This window comes from Dendrobates tinctorius, unplaced genomic scaffold, assembly GCF_039654945.1.
Source record: "Dendrobates tinctorius isolate UK_male_01 unplaced genomic scaffold, ASM3965494v1 ptg000062l, whole genome shotgun sequence".
Taxonomy (NCBI): Eukaryota; Metazoa; Chordata; class Amphibia; order Anura; family Dendrobatidae; genus Dendrobates; species Dendrobates tinctorius.
This window is the reverse complement of record NW_027361730.1, coordinates 18,182,625-18,198,656: the sequence shown is the minus strand read 5'-3', so window position 1 is coordinate 18,198,656 and position 16,032 is coordinate 18,182,625.

Below are 16,032 nucleotides of genomic sequence, written 5' to 3'. Positions count from 1 at the left end.
TTTTATCTACCCATAATATCAAACGTTAATGATACAACTCTCATTACAAAATCTTCAGTTTTTCTCAAAGTAGTTGGTGCAAAAATCAATCTAGCTGAGGTGTACTCATTTTTGAAACATGGTTCTTAAATTAATTTGTTAGGAAAATTATTTTTGGGGTGTGTAAAAGAGCAAATCTGGTTTGCAATCTATGGGCCACACTTATTGGGATATTTTGTTGCATGGTATCCCATAGAAAATGTTGATTCAGAAAGGCAACTACAAGTTTTCTGACAATTCTGTTGGGGTGTACTCATTTATACTGAGCACTGCATATGTGCCTATGCACACATGAACTACAGTATATAGGCATGTATACAGTTTGTGATTTTTATATACATTTCTTTTTCATAAAATCAACTGTACACGTGAGAATAAGCAACATTGTAATGTATCTTATTAGAGAAATCTGCTTCTTTCTCCGCCTGAGCTGATTAATCATTCTCAATATATTCTCTTCCTAAACTGATTTTTCACTCTCAGTTCACAAGTAAATCTGGCTTCATTGACTTAATTTTCTTATTACTGAGATAAAAGACGACAGTTTGGCTCATAGAGTTCTATGGAAAACTGCAACTATTATTCCAAGAGAACTTGCAGCAGAATGTCTGCCTGCCTCTAGTTCCTCCAACTATTGTTCCAGGAGAACTTGCAGCAGAATGTCTGCCTGCCTCTAGTTCCTCCAACTATTGTTCCAGGAGAACTTGCAGCAGAATGTCTGCCCGCCTCTAGCTCCTCCCCTATCTCTAGAACTTTAAAAGCACAAACTGTCATCTCCTCTCAGTAATGGTAAATGTATATTCACTGACTACAGATTTACCCCTGAACTGAGAAAGGTCAGTCCAGGAAGAAAAAGAAGCTGATTTAGCTGATAAGATAAGTTACAAAGGTGCTTATTTTCATGTGTACTATTCATTTATGAAATAAAATTTTAAACATTACTCTGTGAAACAGCTGCAGCTATTAGCCATTACTATCCATGCAACAACACAATATATACAGTGGAGAAAATAAGTATTTGATACTGCCGATTTTGCAAGTTTTCCCACCTACAGAGAATGGAGAGGTCTGTAAATTTTATCGTAGGTACACTTCAACTATGAGAGACAGAATCTAAAAATAAAACCAGAAAATCACATTGTATGATTCTTATATAATTAGTTTGCATTTTATTAAAAATAGGTATGATATAAGTATTTCATACAATAGAAAAACAGAACCTAATACAGTGTGTTCGTAAAGTCATGGTGCAGTTTTGACCAGTCACTGGAATGCAGCAAAAAATGACAGAAATGTGAAATCTGCTCCAAATAAAAGAAAAACTCTTCAAGTTTCATACCTATTCAGTGCAGTTCGATGTGGGCTCCATTTGTTGCCCTACACACATCCAAACGATAGTGAAGTTGTTGCCACACATGGGTAAGGACGTCTGGTGTAACAGAGTGATTCTGTGGTTTAAGTGATTAATGTCGTTGATATGTTCAATGTACACATGTTGCTTCACATAACCCCAAAAGTAAAAGTCTAAGGTCATCAGATCCGGGGATCATGGTATACTTGTATAATTTCCTGTGACTGGTCAAAAGTGCACCATGACTTTACGGACACACTGTATTTGGTACAGAAACCTTTGCAATTACAGAGGTCAGACGTTTCCTGTAGTTCTTCACTAAGTTTGCACACACAGCAGCAGCGATTTTGGCCTACTCCTCCATACAGATCTTCTCCAGATCTTTCAGGTTTCGGGGTTTTCACTGGGCAAAATTGAGTTTCAGCTCGCTCCAAAATTTTCTATTGGATTCAGGTCTGGAGACTGGCTACACCATACCAGGACCTTGAAATGCTTCTTATGGAACCACTCCTTAGTTGCCCTGGCTGTGTTTCGGCTCATTGTCATGCTGGAACACCCGGCCCCTAAATATCTTCAATGCACTTACTGAGGGAAGAAGGTTGTTGGCTAAAATCTTGTAATACCCCCAAAGTATGATGTTTCCCCAACAATGTTTCTGTGGCACCCCAGGAGTGCGGTTGCCACAGTGTCATTTTCTCCCTCACAGGGGGGTGATGTCATGCCTGGAAGCAAGGAGGGTTTCCCTGATCAGATAACACTTATATCCAACACTTTTCCTGACTCCAGACCAGAAGAGGGAGCTCTAAACCCGGTTTCAGGGGAGCTTTTCTATGAGTTGTGGCCTGGAGGCGGGGTCAGTCAGTCAGTGCCTGAGACAGAGAGAGACAGCATCTGAGAGGAGAGAGGAGAAGTGAAAGAGAACCTGGGGAGTGGAGCTGTGACCAAGCTCACCCCAGAATACAGCGCTAGAAGCCGGACGATAGAGCCCATGGCTGATGGGTACAATAGTCCCAGCACCTAAATCCGGAGGGCAGGGGATTGTAGGACTCCTTTCCCAGCAAACACCCAAAGGCACAACAGCAGACCAGAGGCTGGAGCCACCACAAAGGCATGAAACCTGCAATATGCTCAAGCTGCCTGCCATGCGAGCAAGTACTACAGAACAATAAGGAACAGAGGACTGAGCATAGCTTTAGGCAGCAAAGACCTCAGAGGACAGCGCAGTAAGGAGGCCTCAAAACCCATCTGACTTAGTGGATCCTAAAAGTGCTTCCAGGCTCCCCCAACCTACATTGTCATCTGCCATTAGTGCCCATGTCTGCACTACAAACCGTGAGTAAAAGTGTGGAAACTGCACCCTGCTTTGTCCTCGGAGTTATTTACTGTGCCATCCATCCTGCATTACAACCATTATCACCATCTTTAACAATATAATTGCCCTGGGACTAAGCTCTACCTGTGGAGAGCTGCAACAACTCTGCTGCATCACCATCAGCCCCAGCGGTCTCTTTAAGCAACGTCCACAGGTGGCGTCATGAATCATCTCTTATAAACTTTATTTCCCCTTTAATCATAATTTTTCATTAGACGCCCAGGACCACGGACCGGGCTACTGCTGTCGTGACACATCCCCTTAAGAACCCGCCCTGTTATGAACTGGTCACTGAGGAGGATGGCAGGAATAGGCTAGGGCACCAGGAAACCAGAAAGGTTGGTAACTTAACAGATTGCAGACCCCTAATCCTAACAACACAACTAGCAGTATCCGTGGGGCGTACCTACGATACCCTAGACGCCTTGACACAGCCGGAGAACTAACTAAGCCTAAAGCAAGAAAGGTGAAATCTAAACTGCCCCGGAGTAGAACCCCAAAGAAATAGATAGCCCCCAAACATATATTGTCGGTGAGACAAGATGAGTCACAAACACAGACAGAAAATAGACTGAGCAAATGATGGGGCCCAAACTGCCTAGATAGGATAGGAAAAACACTGTCTGCAATCATGCAAAAACCCTAAAAAACCCAACACATCTGATGTACAAAAAACACTGAGGTCTCACGACCTCTCCCCCACTATATCAGCATTCTGGTGTGAACTAGCAGCAAAGCAAAAGAGACTAATATAACAGGGGACTGAACAAACTGACCAAGCTGTAACATATGGAGCGGGGTCCAGCACAGCCCCAGCAGGGAGCACGCTGAACCCTCACAGCAAGGCAGAAAAAGGCAAAACCAGATCAGATGCAAAGGATTAGCAAAAGAACAACTTAACTGAAAAATGCATGATCAGGCAGGAGATAGCAGACCTCAGAATGCACAGGAGAAACTAATCACCAGCAGCAACTGAGGGGAGCCTGCTCACTTAAATACTCCAGTCAGTAACCCCTGACTTCTAATCATCGTCGTCAGGTGGCAGACTTCTATCAACCCGGCCAGCTTCACTACTCACAGTAACCACCAGAGGGAGCCCCGACTCAGAAGTCAGATCGAGAGAGTTCACAACAGTACCCCTCTCTTGAGGAGGGGTCACCGAACCCTCATCCACGCCACCAGGCCGATCAGGATGGGCTCGGTGAAAAGCACGAGCCAATCTCTCGGCATGAATGTCTGAAGCAGAGACCCAAGATTTATCCTCCTGGCTATAACCTTTCCACTTGACTGTCTAGCCAGATGAGAATCCAATATCTTCTCTACCTCATACTCCAAATTACCCTTAACCAATACAGGGTCAGGGGGCGCTGCCATGGGAACTAGTGGCGTCACAAACCTTTTCAACAAAGATTTATGAAAAACGTTATGAATCTTAAACGTAACTGGAAGAGCCAAACGGAAAGAAACGGGGTTAAGGATTTCCAAAATCTTATAAGGTCCAATGAACCTTGGCTTGAATTTTGGAGACGCAACCTTCATAGGAATATTTTTTGAGGGCAACCAATCCATATCACCCACTTTAAACTGGGGACCAATGGTCCTATGCCGGTTGGAAAACCGTTGGGCCTTTTCCTGAGAGTGGGACAACTTATCCACTACTTGGTCCCAAATCTGCTGCATTCTCTCTACCACAGAATCCACACTTGGGCAGACCGAAGCTTCCAGCTGCCCCGAAGAAAATCGAGGATGAAACCCAAAGTTACAGAAAAAAGGAGACATCAAAGTGGCAGAACTACCCCTATTGTTTAGCACAAATTCGGCCAAGGGCAAAAATAAGAACCAGTCATCTTGATCAGCAGATATGAAACATCTCAAATAGGATTCCAAAGTCTGGTTTGTTCTCTCAGTTGGCCCATTGGTCTGAGGATGAAATGCAGAGGAGAAAGATAACTGAATTCCCAGTTTGGAACAAAAAGCTCTCCAAAATCTGGAAACGAACTGGACTCCTCTGTCCGAAACAATGTTCTCGGGAATCCCGTGCAAACGAACCACCTGTTGTAAAAACAAGGGCACCAACTCAGAAGTAGGTGGAAACTTTGGGAGTGGTGCAAGATGGACCATCTTAGAAAATCTATCACAGATCACCCAGATAACAGTCATTCTCTGAGAGACAGGGAGATCAGAAATAAAATCCATTGAGATATGGGTCCATGGCCTCCTAGGCACCGGCAGGGGCATCAACAAACCACTCGAACGAGAAGAGGGCTTGGACAGAGAACAAGTCTCACAGGACTGCACAAAATTCCTGACATCACGAGATAAGGCAGGCCACCAAGAAGACCGACTCACCAAATCTCTGGTCCCAAAAATACCTGGATGATCAGCTAACGCGGAGCAATGAATTTCAGACATTACTCTTCTCCACTGGTCAGTGATATACAATTTTCCCATAGGGCATCGTTCAGGTTTGTCCTCCTGAAATTCTTCCAGGGCACGTCTCAAATCAGGTGAGATGGCGGAAAGAACTACACCCTCATTTATATTTAGAATGGTAGTAGGCTCGGTCACATCAAGAGAATCTGCAAAGAAACTCCTAGAAAGGGCGTCCGCCTTAACATTCTCAGTGCCCGGAAGAAAGGAGACCACAAAATTAAAAAGCGTGAAAAACAAGGCCCACCTAGCCTGTCTAGGATTCAAGCGCTTGGCTGATGCAAGATAAATCAAATTCTTGTGGTCGGTGAGGACCATAACTTGATGTCTAGCTCCCTCCAACCAATGTCTCCACTCTTCAAATGCCCACTTCATGGCCAACAATTCCCGATTCCCCACGTCATAGTTACGTTCAGATGGGGAAAACTTTTGAGAAAAGAAGGCACAGGGATTCATCTTAGAGGTTACCAGATGTATTTTTTTTTATAATTCTTTCCTTCTTTCGATTACCCTAGAGTCTACAGTTTTGGCTGGTGATTTTGTTATGAACTGGTCACCGAGGAGGATGGCAGGAATAGGCTAGGCCACCAGGAAACCAAAAAGGTTGGTAACTTAGCGGATTGCAGACCCCTAATCCTAACAACACAACTAGCAGTAGCCGTGGGGCGTACCTACGATGCCCTAGACGCCTTGGCACAGCCGGAGAACTAACTAAGCCTAAAGCAAGAAAGGTGAAATCTAAACTGCCCCGGAGTAGAACCCCAAAGAAATGGATAGCCCCAAACATATATTGTCGGTGAGACAAGATGAGTCACAAACACAGACAGAAAATAGACTGAGCAAATGATGGGGCCCAATCTGTCTAGATAGGATAGGAAAAGATAGACACTGTCTGCAATCACGCAAAAATCCTAAAAAATCCAACACATCTGATGTACAAAAACACTGAGGTCTCACAACCTCTCCCCCACTATATCAGCATTCTGGTGTGAACTGGCAGCAAAGCAAAAAAGACTAATATAACGGGACTGAACAAACTGACACTGTTAGGAGTCAGATTTCTGCGATTACTATGCAGGAATCCAGACCCTCACATTCTGCAGTCTCCTGCTCATTATCTACTTGCAGCAAATCTCTCCTGAGGCTAAGTCCTTCATTCCATCCTCTGAGCATGCTCATGGGACGATCTCCCATTGGAATTCGGGAGTCATGTGCTCAGGTCCTGCTCCAGATCTCATTGGTCCATCTCGGAGATCTGGAGGCTTCCGGAAGGTCCCGTCTGCTATAAAAAGCGCGCATGGCTGTTCCGCCATGCGCTAGTATAGTCATACATGCTGCTGTGTGAATGTTGATGGATGCATGATCTGGTGAATGACTCATTTGAAACTCCTACCCTTGGATATTATGTGTGTGTGAGGGATTGAGTTATTACCAGTACCAGCGCCAGCACGCTATTGCTCCATAGGCACAGCTGCTAGCATCCGACATTGCGCTTGCGCCATAGCGGTGTCGTTGAGCGGCAGTATCCACGCCGTGCTGCAGTAGCAGCCCACTTGAGCTTTCGTGGCTGCGACGCTATACTCTGTCACTAACGGTAGGTCTAGAAGGACTTAGTACCACCATCTTGGGCTACTCCTGTGACCGTTTACCGTTTTTGTGTATTCTACCTGAAGCCTGTGATACAAACAGGTTCAGTGTTTTGTATCTTTTGCTGCGGCTCCTCTGTGTGTGAACAGAGCCCATCCTGCACACTCCGGGTGAAGTTTAACCCGTGTGCATAATCGCCATATTGTCTCTGCCACCATCTAGCAGCGGTTATATCACCTACTGCATGGTGGACCCCGGGCGGCGAGCGCACTTTATTATTTTTTTTAGTGCGTTCTGCCGTTCCTAACATTATACTAGCGCCAGCGTCTGGCTAGTGATGGCAGAACAGCAGCAACTCTTGCAGTGTATTCGGCAGCTCGAGGGCCGGATGGCCACTCTTGAGAGGGCTCTCTCTGCTGCACAATCCACTGAAGCTGCTGTAAAGGCACTTTCTGACGTGGTTTCTCGTATGTCCACGTCCTCCCTCTCGCCGACAGTTACCCGCCTCCCGTTGCTCGATAAATTCTCTGGTGATGGCGCCTCCTGTAGGGGTTTCATCAGCCAGTGCTCTATTCAGCTGGAGCTGCTGGCTGCGCAATTCCCTACGGAACGGGCCAAGGTGGCATTTGTTTCCCTTCTGTCGGGCAAGGCGTTGGAGTGGGCTACGCCATTATGGGAGCGTGGTGACCCAGAGATTCGGACTGCTGCTCACTTGTTAACAGCCATTAAGCAGGTCTTCCTCAGTCCACGGGTCACGCACGATACCTCTCTTCAGCTTCTTGCTCTAGCTCAGGGTTCTCTCTCGGTTAGTCAGTATGCCGTCCGTTTTCGGACACTGGCTTCTGAGCTGGAGTGGTCCGATAAGGCCCTCATCCCTGTGTTTTGGAGAGGTTTAGCGGAGCATGTTAAAGATGCTCTTTCTACCAGAGAGATTCCTGCCAGTTTGGAAGAGCTGATTGCCATTTCCACCCGCATTGACCTCCGTTTTTTGGAGCGCGGTATGGCGCGTGCTCAATCCAAACGGAAGGTTACTCCGGCTCCCAATTTTTTTGAGCCTCTGGAGCTGCCCGAGCCAGAGGTTCTACCCCCAGAGCCCATGGAGGTGTCTCGTGCCATTTTTGAGACGCGCCCGGCACAAAACTCCATTTGCGATTGCCACCGTCTACACACTGCTTCCCAGGATAACAGCACCCCGCAGTGGTCAGATTCTGTGCCTCCCGGTGAGACCTTTGTTCCTCCTTGCCTTCGGCCGAAGGTTCTCACGTGGGCACACGTGTCCAATGCGGATAGTAATTGTGGTTACATGCAGACCACGAAACTCCTGGCTGGGTCGTATTGGTGGCCGCACAGGGCTCGGGACATTAAAAAATATATTCGGGCATGCGCCTCATGTGCTCGGGATAGCCTCTTTAAACGGAGAGTGGCGACACCTGCCAACTCACGGCGGCGTTCCACTTTAACTCCCGCTCCCGTCATCTCCCGTGTGTCCCTTCTTAAACCTGGTGATCTTGCCACCCCTGATGCCTTCCGTGTGTCTCGGTTTTCTGTGTCACCTACCGGGACACCAGACTTGCCTTCGGACAGGTCTGAGGCCCACGCCACTGATGGGCGCAGGTTGGTGGGTCGGAAGGCTCAGGGGGGGGGGCCCTAGGAGGGGGGGTAATGTTAGGAGTCAGATTTCTGTGGTTACTATGCAGGAATCCAGACCCTCACATTCTGCAGTCTTCTGCTCATTATCTACTGCAGAGGAGATTGCAGAAGAGATTGCCTTGCAGCAAATCTCTCCTGAGGCTGTCCTTCATTCCATCCTCTGAGCATTCTCATGGGACGATCTCCCATTGGAGTTCGGGAGTCATGTGCTCAGGTCCTGCTCCAGATCTCATTGATCCATCTTGGGGATCTGGAGGCTTCCGGAAGGTCCCGTCTGCTATAAAAAGCGCGCATGGCTGTTCCGCCATGCGCTAGTATGGTCATACTTGCTGCTGTGTGAATGTTGACGGATGCATGATCTGGTGAATGACTCATTTGAAACCCCTACCCTTGGATATTACGAGTGTGAGGGATTGATTTATTACCAGTACCAGCGCCAGCGCGCTATTGCTCCATAGGCACAGCTGCTAGCGTCCGACATTGCGCTTGCGCCATAGCAGTGTCGTTGAGAGGCAGTATCCACGCCGCGCTGCAGTAGCAGCCCACTTGAGCGTTCGCGGCTGCGACGCTATGCTCTCAGTCACTAGCGGTAGGTCTAGAAGGACTTAGTACCGCCATCTTGGGCTACTCCTGTGACCGTTTACCGTTTTTGTGTATTCTACCTGAAGCCTGTGACACAAACAGGTTCAGTGTTTTGTATCTTTTGCTGCGGCTCCTCTGTGTGTGAACAGAGCCATTCCTGCACACTCCGGGTGAAGTTTAACCCGTGTGCATAATCGCCATATTATCTCTGCCACCATCTAGCAGCGGTTATATCACCTACTGCACAGTGGACCCCGAGCGGCGAACGCACTTTATTATTATTTTTATTTAGTGCGTTCCGCCATTCCTAACAGACACAAGCTGTAACATATGGAGCGGGTGTGGGAGAGAGGGTCCCCGTTGAGTGTCCGGGTCGGAACCAAGGGGACCGTCACCTGGGTTCCGGGGGAAACTGTTTCCGGGGGACAGACCGTTGTGACAGACAGATGGGCTGGGGGAGGGACCAGTATAAAGGAGGCGGGGAATTCCCGAGACGATGAGTCAGCAGAACGAGACAGAAGGAGCAGGAGATTGTGGGAGCGACTGAGAGCCAGAGCGACTCACCAGAGCCAGGAAGGAGGCCAGAGGCAGGAGAGACACTTTCCCTGGACATCAGTGGGACGGCGCCGAGACGACCGTCTGAGAACCGCTGCCCTGCGTCGACCAGCGACCGCCGCCTTCTTCCAGCTCGCGGCTGCGGCCTGCCCGAGGTCATTCGCGGCCATTGCCGCCTCGCTCCTGCCCGCAGCCACCAGCGGCCGTTGCCGACTCGCTCCTGCCCGCGGCTGCGGCCTGCCCACGGACACCAGCGGCCACTGCCACCTCACTCCAACCTGCGGCTGTGGCCTGTCTCCCGCTGCCCGCAGCCGTTCTGCCCTCACCCGTGGTCGCGGCAAGCCCAGTGCCGGCGGCGGCCACCACTGTCCCGCTCCGGTCCGCAGCAGGGGCCGAGCCTCTGCTTGCTGCGGACTCCCCATCACAGCCGTTAGCTGCGCAGGTGGCCTATCCTTTGCCACCCCACATCGCTGCCGCTTGCCGCAGCCCCCCATCCATCCAAGGACTCCGCCGGGGCCTGTGAGGTTCCAGTGTCATCAGAGCGCCGGAGCGCGCAAAGACTCCGTCAACGCCTCAGCAACTGGGCCCAGCGACTACTACACCGAAAGACGACCATCCCGAATGGCGAGGGACGTCTGGACGGCTAAGTTAACTATATAATTAAGGACCCGTAGTCGGCCATACCGCGGCCCTATAGTGACCAGCTAGTGCCGGACGTAGTCATGTTCTACCCGTTTGTGTTTGCTTGTTTAGAGCCCCTGCGAGGGCAATCCGTGTTACCCCTTTTTGTTGATCAGGCCGTGACTGAGGAAAGTTCCCTCTTGTAATATAAACGTTATTGTAGAAAGCACCAAATTTTCTCGCGACTCGTCACTGCATCCTGCGTACCTGCAAGCACCACACGGGGTCCAGGCATAGAAACACCAGAGAGAAACTAATTGTAGAAACAAACCCCTATTTTTTAGAAGTGCGCAGCTTTGGCATCAGTTGTATGTGATATAACTTGCAGACATAATGATATAAATATGCAAAATTGACATCCCTTAAAGAGTGAATACAAATTCTTTAGAGCAAAAAGTGCATTAGGCTGAACTCATATTGAGGGCAGACTTATGGAACAGCTTGAAAGAAAAAAACCAACAGTCTTTGTAGTGAATCTAATCCTTATTTTCACCACTGTATTTATTTTTGAGGCCTTTAATACCTTTTTGACATAGGACATAATAGGACATTTTATATCCGGTGAAGGTGTATGAGCAGGATCGGGAACTGAGCCTGCTCCACATGGCGAGTGTTGACTGTGGGACTACGTACCCACGATGAGCTTTTGGTACGTTTTTGACACTGCATATTTTTGCTGCGTCAAAAATGCAGCGTCCTACAATTCCAGCAAAGTGGATGGCATTTACAGAAATCTCAGGCCCACTGTGCTTTTTTTAATCAGCGTAAACTGACCTAAGGTGTGCGTTTCAAATCCGCAGCATGACAATTTGTTTTCAGAATTTCCCTAAAAGACTTGCATTAAGTGTGGAAATTATGCTGGTTAAAAATGCACATGTTTTTAGTGTGTTTCTGAGGAGGAAACGCATCAAAAACGCATAATCCACTCTTAAGTATGTCAATAAAGTTTTGTCAACGCCATATACCAGGAAGTATTAAAAACAAAGCAGCTTTATTTAAAGCATGACACACCAACAAGAGACAAAAACCACAGCGTAAAAAAACTCACGATAAAAACGCATTTTAAAAAAGCATACAAAAATGCAGTGAAAAACCTCAAGGAACCTAATATCACAGAGTAAATTAAAATCATTAATACTTGTCCCCCTCGCATTGAACAAATGGAAAGAGGGAAAACTACTTATAGCTGGAGAAGATCTCCTTTTGAAATAGGATTATTTAGACCTAGGAACAGAGAAACCAATTAACAAAAGTGAAAATGACTTATAACTGGAGAAGAGCTGACACTTCAACTTCCTGTGAAGTAGGACTCACATCGAACATTTAGGGAAAGGACAACCTTTGAAGCAGAGACCTCCTGCCATGGACAGGTAAATATCACAGAGGTCAATTGTGAGAATGAGGCATAGAGTCTAAGATTTGTATATGTAAGAAGCAGGGGCACCTTTGTTCCAAGGAGGAGAATTGTGCTCCCGGGGATGAAATTCTTTTTCTGAAAGAATTTGCTACATCCCACCAGTGCCAGTTGAGATAGGTCTATTAGGGTTTGTATCAATCCGATAATTGTGGGAGTAGATTGTCAGTATTGTAGTAAAGGGACAGATGTGATACATCCACTGACATCACTGTGGGGCCACCAGAACGACTCCAACTTAATAACGGTCCAATAGATGATGCAAACCAGCTCATGTTAGATCTCTATGTAAAGGTAAAATGACAATAAAAATATGACAACAATATCTGGGACACCTGGGACCTTCAGAAATGAAGATATTTTGTAAGTTGGGGACCTCATAAAATCCTGAAGGGCTTAGAACATCCCACAAACAGCTCCCACAGGTAAACAAGGGGAGGTATGTGGTCAAAGCATTGAGCTAATAAAAATGAAAGTTTGGGTTTCTGTTTTGGTCAATTCTTAGAAGACATAGTTCGCTATGGAGGTTCTCTCCATTGTCTCAACTGAAGTACTACCCCTAAGCGCTGAGCCATTTCTTTGACCAGGTTTAGTAGTTTTATTTCATTGTTACTTTTTATTTATTGCCCATATCATATTTTTCCCCTTTTGCATCATCTTGAATATTTTTTATAAACTGCCTATCTTTCTGGATGAGATATAAATTGTAGTAGCTCTGTTCCTCTTGCTATGTAAACCACACCCCCAAAGTCATGCGCTACCTGTAACGGGTGTCCAATAGGTCTGTGTAACCGATTGGTGGTGGCAGCTAGTAGTTGTTTTGTTATTGCAGAGCTGGCAGTGGCCATAAGGGGGATATATACAGTGGGGAAAAAAAGTATTTAGTCAGTCAGCAATAGTGCAAGTTCCACCACTTAAAAAGATGAGAGGCGTCTGTAATTTACATCATAGGTAGACCTCAACTATGGGAGACAAACTGAGAAAAAAAAATCCAGAAAATCACATTGTCTGTTTTTTTTTCATTTTATTTGCATATTATGGTGGAAAATAAGTATTTGGTCAGAAACAAGCAATCAAGATTTCTGGCTCTCACAGACCTGTAACTTCTTCTTTAAGAGTCTCCTCTTTCCTCCACTCATTACCTGTAGTAATGGCACCTGTTTAAACTTGTTATCAGTATAAAAAGACACCTGTGCACACCCTCAAACAGTCTGACTCCAAACTCCACTATGGTGAAGACCAAAGAGCTGTCAAAGGACATCAGAAACAAAATTGTAGCCCTGCACCAGGCTGGGAAGACTGAATCTGCAATAGCCAACCAGCTTGGAGTGAAGAAATCAACTGTGGGAGCAATAATTAGAAAATGGAAGACATACAAGACCACTGATAATCTCCCTCGATCTGGTGCTCCACGCAAAAACCCACCCCGTGGGGTCAGAATGATCACAAGAACGGTGAGCAAAAATCCCAGAACCACGCGGGGGGACCTAGTGAATGAACTGCAGAGAGCTGGGACCAATGTAACAAGGCCTACCATAAGTAACACACTACGCCACCATGGACTCAGATCCTGCAGTGCCAGACGTGTCCCACTGCTTAAGCCTGTACATGTCCGGGCCCGTCTGAAGTTTGCTAGAGAGCATTTGGATGATCCAGAGGAGTTTTGGGAGAATGTCCTATGGTCTGATGAAACCAAACTGGAACTGTTTGGTAGAAACACAACTTGTCGTGTTTGGAGGAAAAAGAATACTGAGTTGCATCCATCAAACACCATACCTACTGTAAAGCATGGTGGTGGAAACATCATGCTTTGGGGCTGTTTCTCTGCAAAGGGGCCAGGACGACTGATCCGGGTACATGAAAGAATGAATGGGGCCATGTATCGTGAGATTTTGAGTGCAAACCTCCTTCCATCAGCAAGGGCATTGAAGATGAAACGTGGCTGGGTCTTTCAACATGACAATGATCCAAAGCACACCGCCAGGGCAACGAAGGAGTGGCTTCGTAAGAAGCATTTCATGGTCCTGGAGTGGCCTAGCCAGTCTCCAGATCTCAACCCTATAGAAAACCTTTGGAGGGAGTTGAAAGTCCGTGTTGCCAAGCGAAAAGCCAAAAACATCACTGCTCTAGAGGAGATCTGCATGGAGGAATGGGCCAACATACCAACAACAGTGTGTGGCAACCTTGTGAAGACTTACAGAAAACGTTTGACCTCTGTCATTGCCAACAAAGGATATATCACAAAGTATTGAGATGAAATTTTGTTTCTGACCAAATACTTATTTTCCACCATAATATGCAAATAAAATGAAAAAAAAAACAGACAATGTGATTTTCTGGATTTTTTTTTCTCAGTTTGTCTCCCATAGTTGAGGTCTACCTATGATGTAAATTACAGACGCCTCTCATCTTTTTAAGTGGTGGAACTTGCACTATTGCTGACTGACTAAATACTTTTTTTCCCCACTGTATACATAAGGGCAGCATGGTGGCTCAGTGGTAAGCACTGCAGCCTTGCAGCGCTGGTGTCCTGGGTTCAAATCCCACCAAGGACATCTGCAATGAGGGTGTCTTTGTATGTTCTCCCTGTGTTTGTGTGGGTTTCCTCCACACTCCAAAGACAGGGAATTTAGATTGTGAGCCCCATATGGGACAGTGCCAATAGTGTATGTAAAGTGCTGTGGAATTAATGGCGCTATATAAGTAAGTAAAACAAATAAATATTCCAATTGTTGGAATCTGAGATGTAGCTAGGGTTTTGGTTCAGGGTGGGCAAAACTTCTGAGTGGGCTCATAACAAGGTAACCTTGGTTACAACTGGGTGATGCACCCTAATAGTGGATGTAGGAGAACCTCAGCAGATGACTACGCTGTTGCTGAAAATAATCTCTATACAAAGACCAACATTGATATTACCGCCATATGGTCAGTGGTAAATACCAGTAATACAAAACATATAAGAGATTACAGTACAGTTATAATGTAGATAGTGACTTACAGCTGATGTTCTTTCTGATGGAATTGTTCACTTTTTCCATCTGGTCCAGACCGAGATGACAACTTCTCCGGCCACGACTTGGCTGCAGAGATTACAACAAAGATACATTTCCTGTCTCATATTTTCAGCACTGTCCCAATGTATTTCCAACCTGCACAAACTCCTTATCCCCAATACTCAGCTGCTGCTGCAGTACGTGTCCTTATTACTGCACCTGGTACCCTAATACTGAGCCACTGATGCCGTATATGTCCCTATTACTGCACCAACTGTGTGGTTCTGTGTGCCCTCTATCTGATAAAACAAACCTCTAGAAAATAATAATGCTCTGTGCAAGTGCCCCAGAAAACAGTACCCACATTTTGCCCCCTAGAAAGTAATATTGCCTCATATGTCACTTTGACAGTTACAGTAACCTGAGTTCCTCATAACAATAAGTACCCACTTTACATTTAATAATGTCCCGAGTCACCCCTCTGTACAGCTCCTTATACACAGTATGTTGCTCTCTTATACACCGCATAATGCCCACTCACAATATAGTATCACCCACCCAGTATAATGACCCCTTAGTAGCCCCCAAACTGATGGCTCCAACACTAAGCAAAAAACACAAATATCCTGAACTAAAAGTAAAAATTATACTGCAAATAATGCATAAAGGTAATAATAATAATAAGGGTATTTAGTAAACATAATTTTGATCAAAATAATGTACAAGCCATCCCGCCATGTCACGGCAACCCTTGTGGGACAGTCCCTACTCTAGTATTTAAAACCTTTTCACTTGCCAAGTCGCGTGAATGTGAACAAGGGTCGAGCGGCTGAACCACTTGTAACAGCTTAGGCCAGACTGGATGGCTTTCCCTGCTCAGAAAGAGGGCGGTCACACCCATATATGCACTGAATGCACAATGAAATGAATAAAAAACAAATCTGAACTGAGAAAAGTAAAATATGCACTTACATTGTGCATACACATTAACTTACTTTTCTCAGTTCAGATTTGGAGGCAAAAACAGAAATACTAGCTAAGTCCAGAAAACCAGAGCAAAAAGGAATTCAGCTCACCCCAGGAGGGAATGGCAGAAATCCAGAAAAACAAGGCAAAACAAAACCAAAACACAAATGCAAAAAGCAGAGCAGAAAACTTAGCTTTTGAGGAGCAGGAATCAGACTGGTCTCCTAGAATCCCTCAGAGAGATCACCAGCAAGGCAGAAGGGCGTCGGCTGCCTTATATCCAGTCAGCAATTCCAGTCACCCAGTCATCATCATCCTGCTCAGGTGCTTGGTAATCAGCCTCACTACCTTCCTTCACCAGAAGAGGGAGTTCATCAGACCTCAATGGTGAAGGGGAAAATGAACTCACAAC